Raw genomic sequence first — 14,581 nt, 5'->3', positions numbered from 1 at the left:
AAGGTTCTCAGAATCAACATGTAATCCTACCGGCGTTTTCTTTTGAAATTGATAGCAATTGGTTTAACTTATTTCCCTGGCCCTTAAAATGATAGGAAATGACCCTGTTTATTACCCCCTGCCCACCTCTTAACTCTGGTCTGCTGTGCATGGATCAGGTAGCCTGGTAATACTGTACACGAGACTGCTCTAATGCACTTGCATAACCACAAATGGCTGCATTGTTGAGCAAACATACATACTGTACTGTGCATGGCATGAAAACAGCTGAGACCACAGCAGAGCCAGATATCTTTCAGTTCGCTATATTGCAGTGGTTCTCAACGTGGGGCCCCGGGACTCCCAGGGATCCTTGAGGGGTTCTAGGGGGTCCCAAGCCAAATAATTGATACTGAGGAGAACCAATAAATGGACCCTTATAGGTAGCTGTAACTCTGAGAGTGTACAAATGCGTTAAATGAACTCAGAAGATTTTACAGTTTAGATTAGGGTCCTGCAGAGATAGAAATCGTATGAAATGGGTGGAAGCCATAGTGTTACAATGTTGTTGTACAGTACATGATTGCTGCCTTATTGTGACAGGGAAATAGGTAACCTTATGCAAGCAAGGCGTTGTCGACATGCAAGCAATTCCCTTTACGGTTCAGCTACAGACTGTGTGATCACTGCATAAACAAATAACCCACCTGTGATTGGAGTCCCTTTTTAGATTTTTATACTTTTAGATTTGACTGTGTGTTCAGTTCAGTTAGATATCTATAGTATTATGCACACTGTGCTGTGTTCACGTGTGTCTCTCTTGTTATTTGTGCAGAGGGCAGTACCTATGAGGATAGTCTCTGCAATGAGGGCAGCATCTGTGGGAGCGACTCAACTTTCTACAGACAAAGTGAAGGTGAGCACTAAGGTTCATGGAAAGCACGCAGCTCTCTATAGTGCCAATAACAGCAGGGATATCCTGTAATGCATGTCGGCTAACTATGTATCTGTATCTTCTACATCTTCAATTATTTATTAAAAAATGTATTTACAGTTGTAAACTATGTGTACTCAGGATGTCCTCTAAATGAAAACAATATCTAAGCTAAGGAATGACACAACAAAGGTGATTTTGTAAAACCCTGTTATTCCAGATTCAACAGTCTAGCCTATTGTATCTCTGCCCCAGGTTAGCTTAAACTAAGTTGGCACATTCCATTGCACTTAGGGAAATGACACACATACAGTACTGTATGGCTAATACCAGTAACTGCTTAACTCTCACCTAATAAGAAAGTCCCCATTGGTAGGGAATGCTGCTAGCCTTATCGTTATACCAATGCACTCTCACTCCTGGAGCTGTTTCCAATCAATCTATCAGCTGTCATTTGTCCCCCATAGCATTGATGTACACACTTTACAATGTAGGCATTTAGTAGATGCTCTTATCCAGAGCTACTTGTGCAAGGTCAGAGTAAGCAACATGAACCCTAGTCAGCTGACACCAGGGTGAGGTTAAGTGCCAAGAAATAAAGTCCAGTAAGTTCTGCTACAATGTCTACTCTCTAGGATAGCAGATAGATACCAAACCTAGCATCTGACTAACATACAAACATAACATGCAATCAAACAATATACCTATCTAGGATATACATCTAGGTTCATAGCATCTGTGTACGAGGAAACAAGATACATCTGAATAACAAGATGTATCTTGTCCAATATAGAAACATCGGATACATAGAGTTATTGAGTTCTGAGCACATACTCCCTATATCTCACTTCTGCCATGTTGGGGACGATGACATCGCAGTTCCCCTCCAGTCATAGAATTATTTATGTCTCGCTTGCGTATTAGTGTTACCTACTTTCGCAACCCTGTGCACTAGTTTGTGCGCAAGCTCATTAGTCAAGCCCAATGTTTGAAACCATTTTCATTTGTATCAAGCCCCAGTTGTGGTAAGCTGTCCTTCCAGAGTCGGCGAAAGTCAGTAGATCTCCCAAAAATGTCATAGTACTGATGTCATACAGTGGCCTGGACTCCATATTCAAATGTCTGTGTCTCTTTAATGCCCAACAGGATTATTGATGACAGCCATCAATGAATCTACTGATTACCTCTCACTCTTTCTCTCTCTCTCTCTTTCTCTAGAGAGAGAGAGAGAGAGAGAGAGAGCTGTAGCTGTATGAATGAGTTAGTGCTCACCGAGCACGATTAGTATTATTGAATGAGTTCATTGAAAGGCCGATTGCCCCTTGCTCACTTTACTTAATTGCAGCTCCGTTTGGAAAATCATGTCTCTGATTTATTGCTTCCTGGGCGATTAAATATAATCAGAAGCACCGATAAAATTACACAATGTGTGCCACCAAATAGATGATGATGGATAGATTGATGAAAGGATGAATTAATGGATGTATTTGTGGACACTGGACAGATGGAGAGTGGCCCCCCATGAATGTTCTTCATAGGGGGAGCGGGTTTAACCCATTTAGACTGGGAACGCATTACGCATTATTTTGTGTTTTAACTATTGAAAAATAGCTCTCTCTAAGTCTTTGAATATTTCAAATCCTCCTAAGTTTTTTTGAAAAAACAATGTTTCTATGTCAGTGGTGCTCAAACTTTTTCAGGTGAAGGACCCCCTCCACCTTGGGCCCTAGTGTAGTGACTCAGTCCCCCCCCCCCCCCCCCCCTGTGACGACCCTGACTGTCAGGGCTCCTTGAGGGAGTTCTAAATGGACCCTTACGTCTGTAACTCTGACAGTGTACAAATGATTCCATTTGTATGGATGGCTTGAAATGCAACATGTTAAATGGTCTTTATCTCCCCCTCCCACACAGAACACAGCATGGCAGAGACACTGACGGTGGCCCTGCGTGTGGCAAAAGAAACCATCGATGAGGCCATCTCCAAGGCTGAGTTTGACAATGAAAATACGGTTGGACACTTTTAGGCTTACTTAATGCAATTCTCAACACAACACTGTCTACTAAGAAAGTATGAATTAGGCCTAGCCATGTGCTCTCTGTTACCTCTCTGTGTGACTATGATATACTTGCCCATGTGTGTTTGATTGTTGTTGTTGTTGTTGTTTACTGTTCAGGCAAAGCAAAATGAGGCCCACTATCTACGGGAGCACAAAGCACAGCTCATTGAGGAACTGGCCAAAACTATCGTGAGAAAAGTAAGTGCTGAAATTAATGTAGGACCCTATTGTATGCATTTCAATCAACTGATTCCGTGTGCTTTGGTATGCAGTAAGAATCCTTAACCCATTCAGAACGGGTACACTATATTGTGTATCATTATTTTATACTTTAAAAGATATACAAGCTCACAGCGCGGCATCGAGTGCCGCGCTGCGAGCTTGTAGATCTGCTATTTTTGAAAAATCTTTGAAAATTTGAATTTTGACCTGATTCTATAAGTGTCTTTTGAATCCTTCTAACTTTTTTTGACTGGAGCTCAGTTAGTCTGTTCTTGAGAGACTACTATGTCAGTGGTTCTCAAACCTTTTCATGTGAAGGACCCCCAAAATGATATGTATTTGGCCACGGACCCCCATCTCAAAATATTTCGTTCCAGGGACCACCCAGAAGCAAATATTTGAGTTACAAACGTTCGCTTTGAAAATACATATATTCAAAGATTTGCACACATTTTCACGACTTTTAAAAAAAAATAGCAGATCTACAAGCTTGCAGCGCGGCACTCTGTGCCGCGCTGTGAGCTTGTATATCTGCTATTTTTCACTAGTTAAAGCATTCAATAATTCTAGGCCTACATGGGTTCTGTCCATGGCAGATCATCAGGAGGAGGAAAAGCCTGCATGAGATGAGGCAACAGTATGATGAAGATTGGCCCCCAGATCACCAGCTGCCTCCCAGCTCCTATGACACCCAGGCTACCCTGCCCTACAGCCAGTCCTACGGAGACCTCGACCCGCAGGCTGGCCTCTGGGTAACAATCACATCAACCTAGGGGTGGGCGATATGGAAAAATACAATATCACAATATTTTCCCAAGCTGTATCACGATACACGATTTTATCACGATACTTTTCCATGTTGTTTTTTGATAATTTTTCAAGTTACTTGACAAAAACTAGACTCTCTGGGTTCCTTTTGGGAGGTCTAAATTGAACTTTACAAGTGGAGACCTTGATATTTTAAAGTTTGAGAACTATTGATTTAGACCAAAATGAGGTTTAAATTAAATTCTGCAATGAATCTCTGTATTAACGATTAAACAGGACTTTTTTACAAGGCTCCCGTAATTGTATCACGATATATACGATACCTTTGAAAAGGCATATCGTGGAGACATTGTATCGTCTCAAGGATAATTATCACCATATCGCCCACCCCTACATCAACCACAATCGCTGTGATCACAGAGTCCAACAAGTCGACCTGAATGTCTCTGTTGTTATTTTGTAACAATAAAAATAACAACCAAAATGATATTGAAGAAGATAGAATAGGATCTGTTCGAGTGTGTTTGTGCTCGCATGCGTGTGTTTGTGTGTGCTACACTACACTGCACTACAAATATAAATCTTGATTTTCCCTCTCTTGCATAATGTGTGAGAGAGATACTGTATATGCTCAGATATATGCTGACCTCTAGTGGTTATGCATACAAATAACATCATTCATAATATTTTTGGTAGCATTCAGTATGACAACATACTGAATGAATATGAATGTAAAATGCAAAAGGGTGATAGCAATGGTCATAGAACAACAACAGGCTAGTGAAAGTGATGAACATGATAACAACAGTCACATTTCATTTTCAGCTGTAAACCACTGTGATTTGTTACTTGTTTTCTCCCAGAGGTCACACTCTGCCTTCTCCATACTGGACAACGACCCACCAGAACTCAACTCCGATGTGTCCCAACTGCGTGATCTGCAGGGCTTAAAGAAAGAAGGTGCCGGGTCTGCCATGTCTACATGGAAGAGTGTGGATCGTTTAGACAATTCAAGTAAGGTGTTTTTGGCTTTAAATACAGGCTTGAAGGCATTCGATCGTATCAAGTAATTAATAAACAATAATTTATTGTTTATTCACTGTTGGCTAAAGCCTGTCTCCTCAGTTCTTCTTTTCCGTTGGTCCTTCTCAGTTTGTCAGCCGAGCAACAATATTGTATTGTGTACGTGTGTGCTTGCGTGCGTGCTAGGGCATTCACGAATAGTGATTTTTAGTATTCTAATCATTCGACCTCAAAGTATTCGAATAGTCGAATATTCGACAGGACTGGCCAAACTGTCAAATGTTAAGTAAGCAAGAGGCGAACATTGTGAAAATAGACGATCTACGCGAGGCGTTGTGAGCATGTAGATCTGCTATTTTCACAATATTTATCTGCGGAACCGAGTCACATTAAATGTAATACCTACAATTCCAAGTGCTTGTCAGGGTGGGGGTCCCCAGTTCAAATATGTTTATTTTGGGGGTCGCGGCCTATAAAGGTTTGAGAACCCATGGTATAGATAGAGCATTAACAAATTCATCCACCATGGGCATTAACAACTCATTTTTATGACTTCCTATCTAGCCAAGCTTTATAAACTATACATTTTTTAAAGAGAAAAAATAAAAATAAAAATAAAAAGCAAATATTCGACTTCGGTGAACGACGTCGAATAGTGACTTAGTGAATGTAGTGAATATTTGGTGAATGCCCTAGCGTGTGTGCATGTGTCTTGTCTTCCTCAGTGCTGAAGAGCCCAGATGGGAACTGGATCGCGCTGCAGAGCGCCCAGCTGTCGCGGCCCAGCCTGCTCACCAAGAGGAAGAGTCTGGTGTACAGCGCCCTGGAGAGGGAGTCGGGAGTGGTGTCTGCGTACGAGGGCATGAGCTCCGACAATGACAAGCTGGAGTTCGACAGCTCGTGGGGCGCCGTCCTGCAGGAGATCCACCGGAAGATGAGGGGTTCCAACAACGACCTCCTCCAGGACGCGCCGGAGACGCACGGCGGCGCGCGGCGCGGGAGCAGAGGCGGCCTGTTCTCGGACTCGGAGGGGAACGCCAGGCCCCACAAGCTGCTGGCTCTGTTCAAGAGGAAGGTGCCCCAGGAGATCAGAAGGCCTTCGTCGTCGCGGCGGACCAGCATCATCGACGTGAACTTTAACCCGGAGGAGAGCAGCGGGGCCGATGAGCTGGACATGAGAGAGGCCAGGAGGTCGCGGAGGAAAAGAAAGAGTAGGAAGAGGGAGCATGTGTTGCCTTCCTCCTCTGTTTTGGTAAGACAAAAAGCTAAAAAATACCTGTGTTATTTCCTGCAGATAAGGAAATAATTCCTGGAATCAATTTAGAGAACTGCTAGAGAAATATTAGAATTAGGTATATTTCTTGAACTGATTTTCTTTTTTCTTACACTCACAGGATAGCAACAGCATGCTTGTAGGCGAACCAATGAAGATGTGCAGTGAGCAAAGGGACAACCTCTCCCAACAGGCCTCCAACCCTGCAACCCCTGACACTCTGACCTCAGGTGCCACAACCCCGGAACCCGCTGACTTTGAGAGTGAAGCCAGCAGCGTAACCGGTGGTCACACAATGAACCAGGAACTGATTTCCAGATTACAACAACTAGCTGACCAGGTTAGCAGCTCCCACCCCTCTACCTCAGAAGAGGACGACTACCCCGATGACCAGAGCGACAGCGACGAGGTGAGGGGCGAGAGGAGGGGCGGGAGTTGGCAAGGAGATCAGAATGAGCACACGGACAGCAGCGGAATGGAGGACGATGACGACAATGAGGGAGAGTGCAGGAGAGGGGAGGGAAAAGCTGAAGACGACATTCATGTGATGGAGGGCGTGCCGGCAGTGGTAAGCCTGAGAGAGGGAGAGGGGGAAGGAGAGGAAGAAGAGGAGGATGGAGGGGAGGAGAACTGTTTAGGGTGCGAGGAGAGGACAGAGCGTCTCACCTGCCAGCTGCGTGTGTTAGAGAGCCAGGTCAGGGCTAACCAGTTCTCATCCACAGAGGATGAGCTGGACAGAATCGGCCTCGGAGAGGGAGAGCGGGAGGAGAGAGAGGAGTTGGGGTGGAAGCTGTGCAGACTCACTCAACAAGTCAACGCCACGCAGTACTCGTCCACCGAGGATGAGTTGGACGGTCTCGGTCGAGCGGAGGAGGCGACGGAAAGGGACGAGGAGGTCGATGAAGGAATCCTGTGGAAGAGAGAGAAGCAGGTGGACCGTCTCACCTGTCTAGTCAGCGCCTGTCAGTTCTCCTCCACCGAGGATGAGCTGGACAGAGTGGGAGAGAGAGAGCAAGGAGGCAGGAGAGAGGAGGTCAACAGTGGAGAGATGGAGGTGGCGAGGGAGGAGCCGCAGTTTGACTTTGAGTCCAGGAGTGAAAGCATTGGAGACTTGGATTTGAAGATGTTTGACGTGGCGTTTGAGGCGGTGTTGGACAAACTGGAGCTGCCAGACGGGAATGTAGACGAAACCCAAAGAGATGACGTGCAAGCAGCTTTGACTAAGGAACTGCTGGACAGCAGGGAGACGGAAGATGTGACATCTGAAGTTGAGACAGAGAAGTCGAGAGAGGTTGAAACTGAGAAAGAGGCAGTGGAGACACAGGAGAGAGCATCCAAATCAGATTTTTGCGCAGAGAAAATGGAGGACAAAGTGTCTGAGAGGATGGTGATTCAAAGCACAGCAACAGAATTCCAAGAGGAGAGTATTTTTTACGGAACAGTCATGGTGGAAGAGGGGAAGGCAGAGGAACAAGAGACAGGAGAATCCACAAGGAGGACGCCGACATGGGGGAGACCACAAAGTGATGAAGAAGATGCAGAGTTTGACAGAATCATCAGTAGCATGCTGATGCTTTCTATGGATGAGATGTATGTAAACAAAGAGATGGAGAGACCGGCTGAAATGAGGAGCAAAGAACCAGAGGAGAAAAACGGGAACAAGAACGACAGTACAGTGAGCGAAACTGTCCAAAGTGAAGAAATGATTGGTAGAAAAGACGAGAGTGAGTTACAAGCAATCAAAAGTGAGCATCAGGAGTTAGAGACAAATCAACGTGTAACTGATGCACAACCAAAGGAGCATACACTTCCTGACAGGGTGACAAACGTGGATGAACCCAAATGGGTGGACAAACAAAACGTAGAGGTGGAGGCAAAAGAGGAAAAGACACTCAAGGAGGTGGTAGAGGAGGAACGGAGCAGAAAGGAGGTGGAAATGGAGATACAGACGAAGGAGCCGGTGATAAAGTGGGAGGGAGATGTCTGGGAAAGCGGAAAGGAGCCTGCGGAGGAGATGGAAAAAGAAACCACGATGAAAAAGGAGGACAGCCTGGAAGAGGAGGCCACTGACCAGGAGGGCATTCTGTCACCTCAGGAGATACAGAATGTAAGGATAGCAAATCAGAGGACACGACTTTGACTTCTAATGGTGGTGATACACTGGGCAATCTCTTGGGCATTGACCATAAGAACAGGCAAAGTGTACACAAGGTGCAATGATGACACAGATTGTTTGGTAACTGTTGTCTGTTAAAGAGATGCTCGGTGTATCATGACCTCAAGACAATGTCTGCAATGCAAATAATTAAGCGACTAACACTTTTCACTTCATGCTCCTATCATGCTACCCTCTCTATTCATCCTCTCTTTTCCTCTTCTCTGATTTTCCCTGCTTCTGTTAGGATAGAGACCAAGCAGTATTGAAAACAGTACACTTTATATCAACAGTGATAGTGCAGGTGAGAATGTACTACAGTACTCTGCTTTGTTAACAACAGTAAAGGTCCTAAGCCATGGGAGCGCAATCACCAATGTATCACTTTGATGTGAAATATTTGTGTTTATTCATCACGGTGTGGAAGGAACTTAAAGTTGACATCTTCTCTCATTCCACTTATAATTTCACTTTTTTCTGTCAAACTATTTTCATGTAACACATCATTTTCCTGTATGTGTGTGTGTGTGTGTATGCATGCATGCATGTGTGCTGTGCTGTACAGAGGTACTCAGCTGTGTCACTGCGAAGTATCACCACTGAGGTGCTGAAGGTGTTGAACGCTACAGAGGAGCTGCTGCAAGGTGTGGAGGGACGAGAGGACAGCAGCAGCCAGGCCTGCATCCTCTCCCTGCCCCCTGGCGCTGACCCCAAGAAGATGGACCAACAGTTCTCCAGGATGGAGGAGAATGTGAGGGGATTCAACATCATTTGCCTTCATGTTTTACCACTTAAACCAGGAGTCTTCAACCTTTTCAGGCCAAGGACCCCTTAGTTGAGAGAGAGATGAAGCAGGGACATACCTTATCATAGATTCCATAGTTTCATTGACGCTTGGATTTGGATGCTGAACACTTTGCACATACAAATCCGTTTCACTCGAATTGCCATTCACACTGAGCACTATAACTATATGACTGTAACTATAAAAATATAGTTTTGAAAATCAAGTTGGAAGTGTCAAGTGTCTGGCAGAGTTAAAGAAAAATCAAACAATATTGAACTATATAGTTATAGTTATCTTCATAGTTATAGTGGTCAGTGTGAATGGCGCTTTATACTTCACTGATGCTGTTCTTTTGTGTTACAAGAGAATACAGTTGCATTCCTACTATTGTTCCTGGTATTGTTACAGGATCACATTCTAAAATGTTGAAAATCAAGGTATTGCTACTTTGAGTAGTAATCAAGGTATTGCTACTCAAAGTATTGCAACTCGCTAATATCAAAAGAGCCTTCTGAGACTTTAACTTACTAACATATACTTACTTTCAAAATGGCAGACATCTCATTCTGTAAAGAAACCTTTTGAGCGGTGTTAACCTCTTGGTGTTCTAGGTGTATGTGGCAGCAGGTACGGTGTACAGCCTGGAGGCTGAGCTGAGCGACCTGGAGGAGTGTGCCAGGGGCGTCAGCAATGCCACTTCTGACAAGGAGTTGTCATTCCTGGAAGAACAGGTTGCATCAGCAGCTGCCAAAGTTCAACAGTCTGAGCTACAGGTGGGTACTGGGAAGGGGATAGAATTGCTAAGCATAAGCAACCTCTCTGGGTTTATGACAAGCCTCATCTGACAACATAATTATGCTACCTGTATAAGTTATTTGGGCGACGAAGGCATTTGCCAGAGTGTGATCTTTTCAGGTTTCCCACGGTCATTAAATTCCTGGAAATATTTTGAAATCAGAAAAATATTTTTCCAGTACTGGAAACCTTTTGGAATTGATCAAGGGTCCTGGAAGGTCCTGGAAAAAATAGCTATGCATTGTCTTTGGTTATTGATTTTGTTAATAACTCTGAAATGACAAAATTAACATTGGCCAAATTGTCAAATATTAGAGGCAGAAGGCGTTGTGAGTATGTAGATCGGCTATTTTCACAATAAAACCGTGTTATACAAAATTCCTCAACTCGTAGTGCTCATCAGCGTCCCCAGTTCAAATATGATTATTAGAACCACTGGCATACACTACCTGTCTTTGGGCATTGCGCATAGGAGTAAGCGACTTGTTAATGAGCTGAATTATTGTTATTGTTATATAGTCCTGTAAATTGGGTTAAATATTCTGGAAAGGTTTTGGAAATTAATTGGTAACAATGGGTGGGAACCCCCTGTCTTTAATACTAATTGTGTTCAGGGATTGTATCATTAAGGATCAAACATAGTCAGTTCTCTTGCCCTTTGTGTGCACTGACTGCATATACAATATATTTCTATGAATGCTCAAGAGACCCTGCGCTTTTAATATCGCCAGCGTACATAACCAATTTTACAGCTATCTTAACATGTGTCCTCTCAAATGTGGTCTAGATATCTGACATCTCGGCAAGAATCGCTGCTTTGAAGAACGCTGGGTTAAACGTGGACACTCAGCCACGCTTTACCAAGGCTAAGGCCGTTCCAATCATGGTACAGTGTGGAACTATTTTATGATTAAAGCGCAAGCTAGTAAGAAATGTCTACGTGTTGGATTAAGACCAGGACATCACATTTTCTAATGCTTGTCCTTGCAGCCAATCACCCTGGATTCAACAAGACAGCTTCGGAGACGGCTACCAGCACCACCAATGAAGGGTATTTTAAACCAGTTTGATCTATTCACTGAGACATTTTTCAGCTTTGTTTTTTATCTCACTCACTTTTACATTGACATTTAGACATTTAAACAACCTCAACTTTACTCCACTATGTCCCAAAGGCAAGAAAATCTAGGATATGACACCCAGACAGTGCCATGTGCAAGACCCTGCCAGATGGGAAGCAACCGCTGCATTATCTACTGTTCAACCACAGCAGTGCCTTGATCCTGCCACTCTGCAGTCTTTATACTGTACAGTAGGTCACCTGTTAGCAGGGGTGCACACATAGATATCAAAGGGGGCTTGAGACCCTGCCCTTTTATCTGCCTGTAAAAAGTGCACTCTCCAGACAATGAATGCAGTTTTTACTGTGATGAAAGAAATGCAAATGTCCTCTTTCCATGCCATACCTGAAGGCAGCATTCAAGAGAATTGCCTTGTCCAAACTCTCCTTTACCTAAATGCAGCATCTTATGTCGCTGGAAATCTTAAATGCAGCAACGTGTCGCAGCGCGACGTGTTGTGTGCTTGGAGGTCTGCTATTTTCGATATTTTCACCATAAGGCCATTTTAGAAATGTCAGCCCCTGCATCTCTATCATTCTCTGCACGTCCCTGCCTGTTAGCAGGGGTGCTATCTGCCTTAAATCCAGGTCTAGGGCTGGGCATGTTATATCAATATTGTGACATGAGACTAGAAGTCGTCTGGGATTTTGGATATTGTGATATCTCTTAAGCCCTATTTTATACTTAATTATTTTTTTCAGAAATGGAAAGAATAGCTGATCTACAAGCTCACAATGCAGTGCAATGTGAACATTTTTGACAAATTATAACATAATCACAATACGATATTATCGTATTTGGTCAAATAATATCCTGATAATCGATTTTGTCGATTTACTACACTTAACTTTTAAGGCACATCAAAGAACACAGGTATGGCACAGTATATGGCATTGCTAAATCTTGTTGTGTCTTCAGACACAAAAGGCTTTATTGTCAATTACTTTCAGTATTCAACAGTTCTCAGAATTCCTCATAGGTTTGGAATTGATTTCATGGGGTCTACCGACATGAAACTTATTCAACTTAATCATTGATGTCCAGAGAGAAAATAGTTTGGGAATTAGTATATAGTATACTTAAATAAAAATACTTTTTTTATATAGTGTGTACCTGGGATGACAATGTTTTGTTTTGTTTGTTGACATTTCAACAATTTAGTGAAAGAAGCCATATTTATTCAGTACTGTAATAGTACGGTTGTTGTCCTCCCAAACCAGCTGTGTAACCTATGGACAAAATCTGTGATTAAAACTGCACTTATTTTATATGTTTGCGAAACTAACAGTTTATAGATCATCAATGTGAAAAGTTCGAGAATAGTATGGATGTGGAAAAAACTATATAATATACTAAATCGATAACTTGTTATACTGAAAACTTGATTGCAGTTATTGTTGACTACAGAAATTTGTATATGTCACATCAATCTGTACTGTTGTTTGGTCTTTATAGCCTCCACAATGTACATGTTTAATGTGTACAATAAAACAATCAGTAAATTGGTTGATTTTCTTTTTTTTTTATTCCAACTATACTGGAATATAATAAATACAAATATATATGTATATTTTGACAAAGTTTTAAACTTTTATTCCACTACGAAGGTGAAAATGTTCTCATTAGTTGTCATGCAAGCACAGGGCCGAAACAGTTTGCACTGCCTCCTTTAAAAGATACATGAAGGTGGGTGAAAGAAAAAAGGTGCGGAATTTCGTCTGTATTTTTGAGACGAGGAGGATATAGCATCCATGTACGACATTCCTGAATCTGAAGGAGGTGTGGGAACAACACACAACAATTCTGGAAAATAACAAGACATCTTTGGAGGAAAACATAGTCAACCATAATAAAACATTTTAATTTCCAGACCCCTTTTTTAGGATATGTTGCAGTAAACACAGGTGAATGACCTGAGCAGAGAACACAACACAATAAGTTAGTTTCAGTCGATTTGTCACTCTGTGACATCCACATCTTCACACATACCTGTCACTAGACAGAGGAATATTTACATTAGTACAGATTTACAGGTATGCAGTATGCAGTAAAAAAAAAAGAGGGAAAAAAAGAAGAAATACTTTCCTCTCATTAGTTACAGTCAGTCCTTGGAGGAGGTATGGATCAACAAACACATACAATCATACAATACATTCAAAAAGAAGCCACATTGTTGTCGCTGAGTCAATTAGTAAAAATGTAGGCCTATCCTATATTGAGTTAAAGGAGAATTCCGGACTAGCCATTTTATTACCTTTATCTGATGTTATGACATCCCAGAATGAGTGGAACATTATATTTTATTTTTTCTTATTTTCATCTCGAGTCCACCACAGCTCCGCCCGCAAGCGGTGGGACATTGCGCTAAACCGCTTATTTGTATTGCTCGACAATTCTTTTCCTTTATTTTATATATATATACCGGTATATATATCCACAAGTTTCCAGCGTCCCATTGTGCATTGCACAGAAGGTGGGTGGCAGTTCCGGCTCGCAGCTGCGTTGCAGCTGAGCCGAGCGCGGCGTAATCGTAATCCCTTCCCAGATTACCCGATGTGTCCCTCCCACTTTATTCTACAGTACGTTCCCGCGGAAACAGGTATATATATATATATAGAGAGATATCTTTTTTTACATCTGTAAATAATGTAAAATAATGGCGGGGACTTTTTGTCCCTAATGGGCTGCCGAACGGCCGTTAGACCCCACCTCCCTGCTCAGAGCTATTGGGTGCTAGAGATGGATTATTATTCCCACCTCTACCACCAATGGATCAATGGATTGAATAACATCAGATTACGGTAAGAAAAGCACTGGTCCGGAATTTTACTTTAAATGATGTATGTGATATATATTATTTTTTAAAAAGCTCTATATTCCGTTAGTAATCACTCCATATCTCCAGCTCTTGTTAATCAGAAGAAACATTTTTCAGTTTGAAATATATTTTTTATTCAATCAGGAGAGAGAACCACAGGTCAGTTATCAGTTTAAGATGTATAGGGTTCCAGTTCAGATTTAGTCTGTTCATTGTGTTTCATCACTTACAATTTCACTTGCATATCCTTCATCCTGTACGCGTTCTCTCTCCTCCTGATTGGATAAAGTGTTCCTGTTTACTAAAGAGTCCCCTGTTACTGAACACTCTATAGCATGGGTTTCAACGTTTTCAGACCAGGAAACCTCAAACTGATGGGGAGATGGAGCAGGGAACCTTTTTTTTTTCTTCTTCTTTTTTTCTCAAAGATTTTGCAGACCCCCTGTTGAAGACCCCTGCTCTATAGCAATGATTACGGAATATAGAGCTATTTAACACTTATTATCACTTACTGTATGCCACTTTTATCTTACACATTTTACTTCCATTACCTTTTCCAGTTCCAATTGACCCCTTTTTTCAAGCCCTGTCCGTGGTCCCGCCCCTCTTCGTTACCGACTGGTTGCTGTTGGTTGGACCAAAATCCTCT

Source organism: Nannobrachium achirus (genome assembly GCF_963921795.1).
Source record: "Nannobrachium achirus genome assembly, chromosome: 5".
Classification (NCBI taxonomy): domain Eukaryota; kingdom Metazoa; phylum Chordata; class Actinopteri; order Myctophiformes; family Myctophidae; genus Nannobrachium; species Nannobrachium achirus.
The sequence above is the reverse complement of the archived record's forward strand: the minus strand, read 5'-3'. Positions refer to the sequence as shown.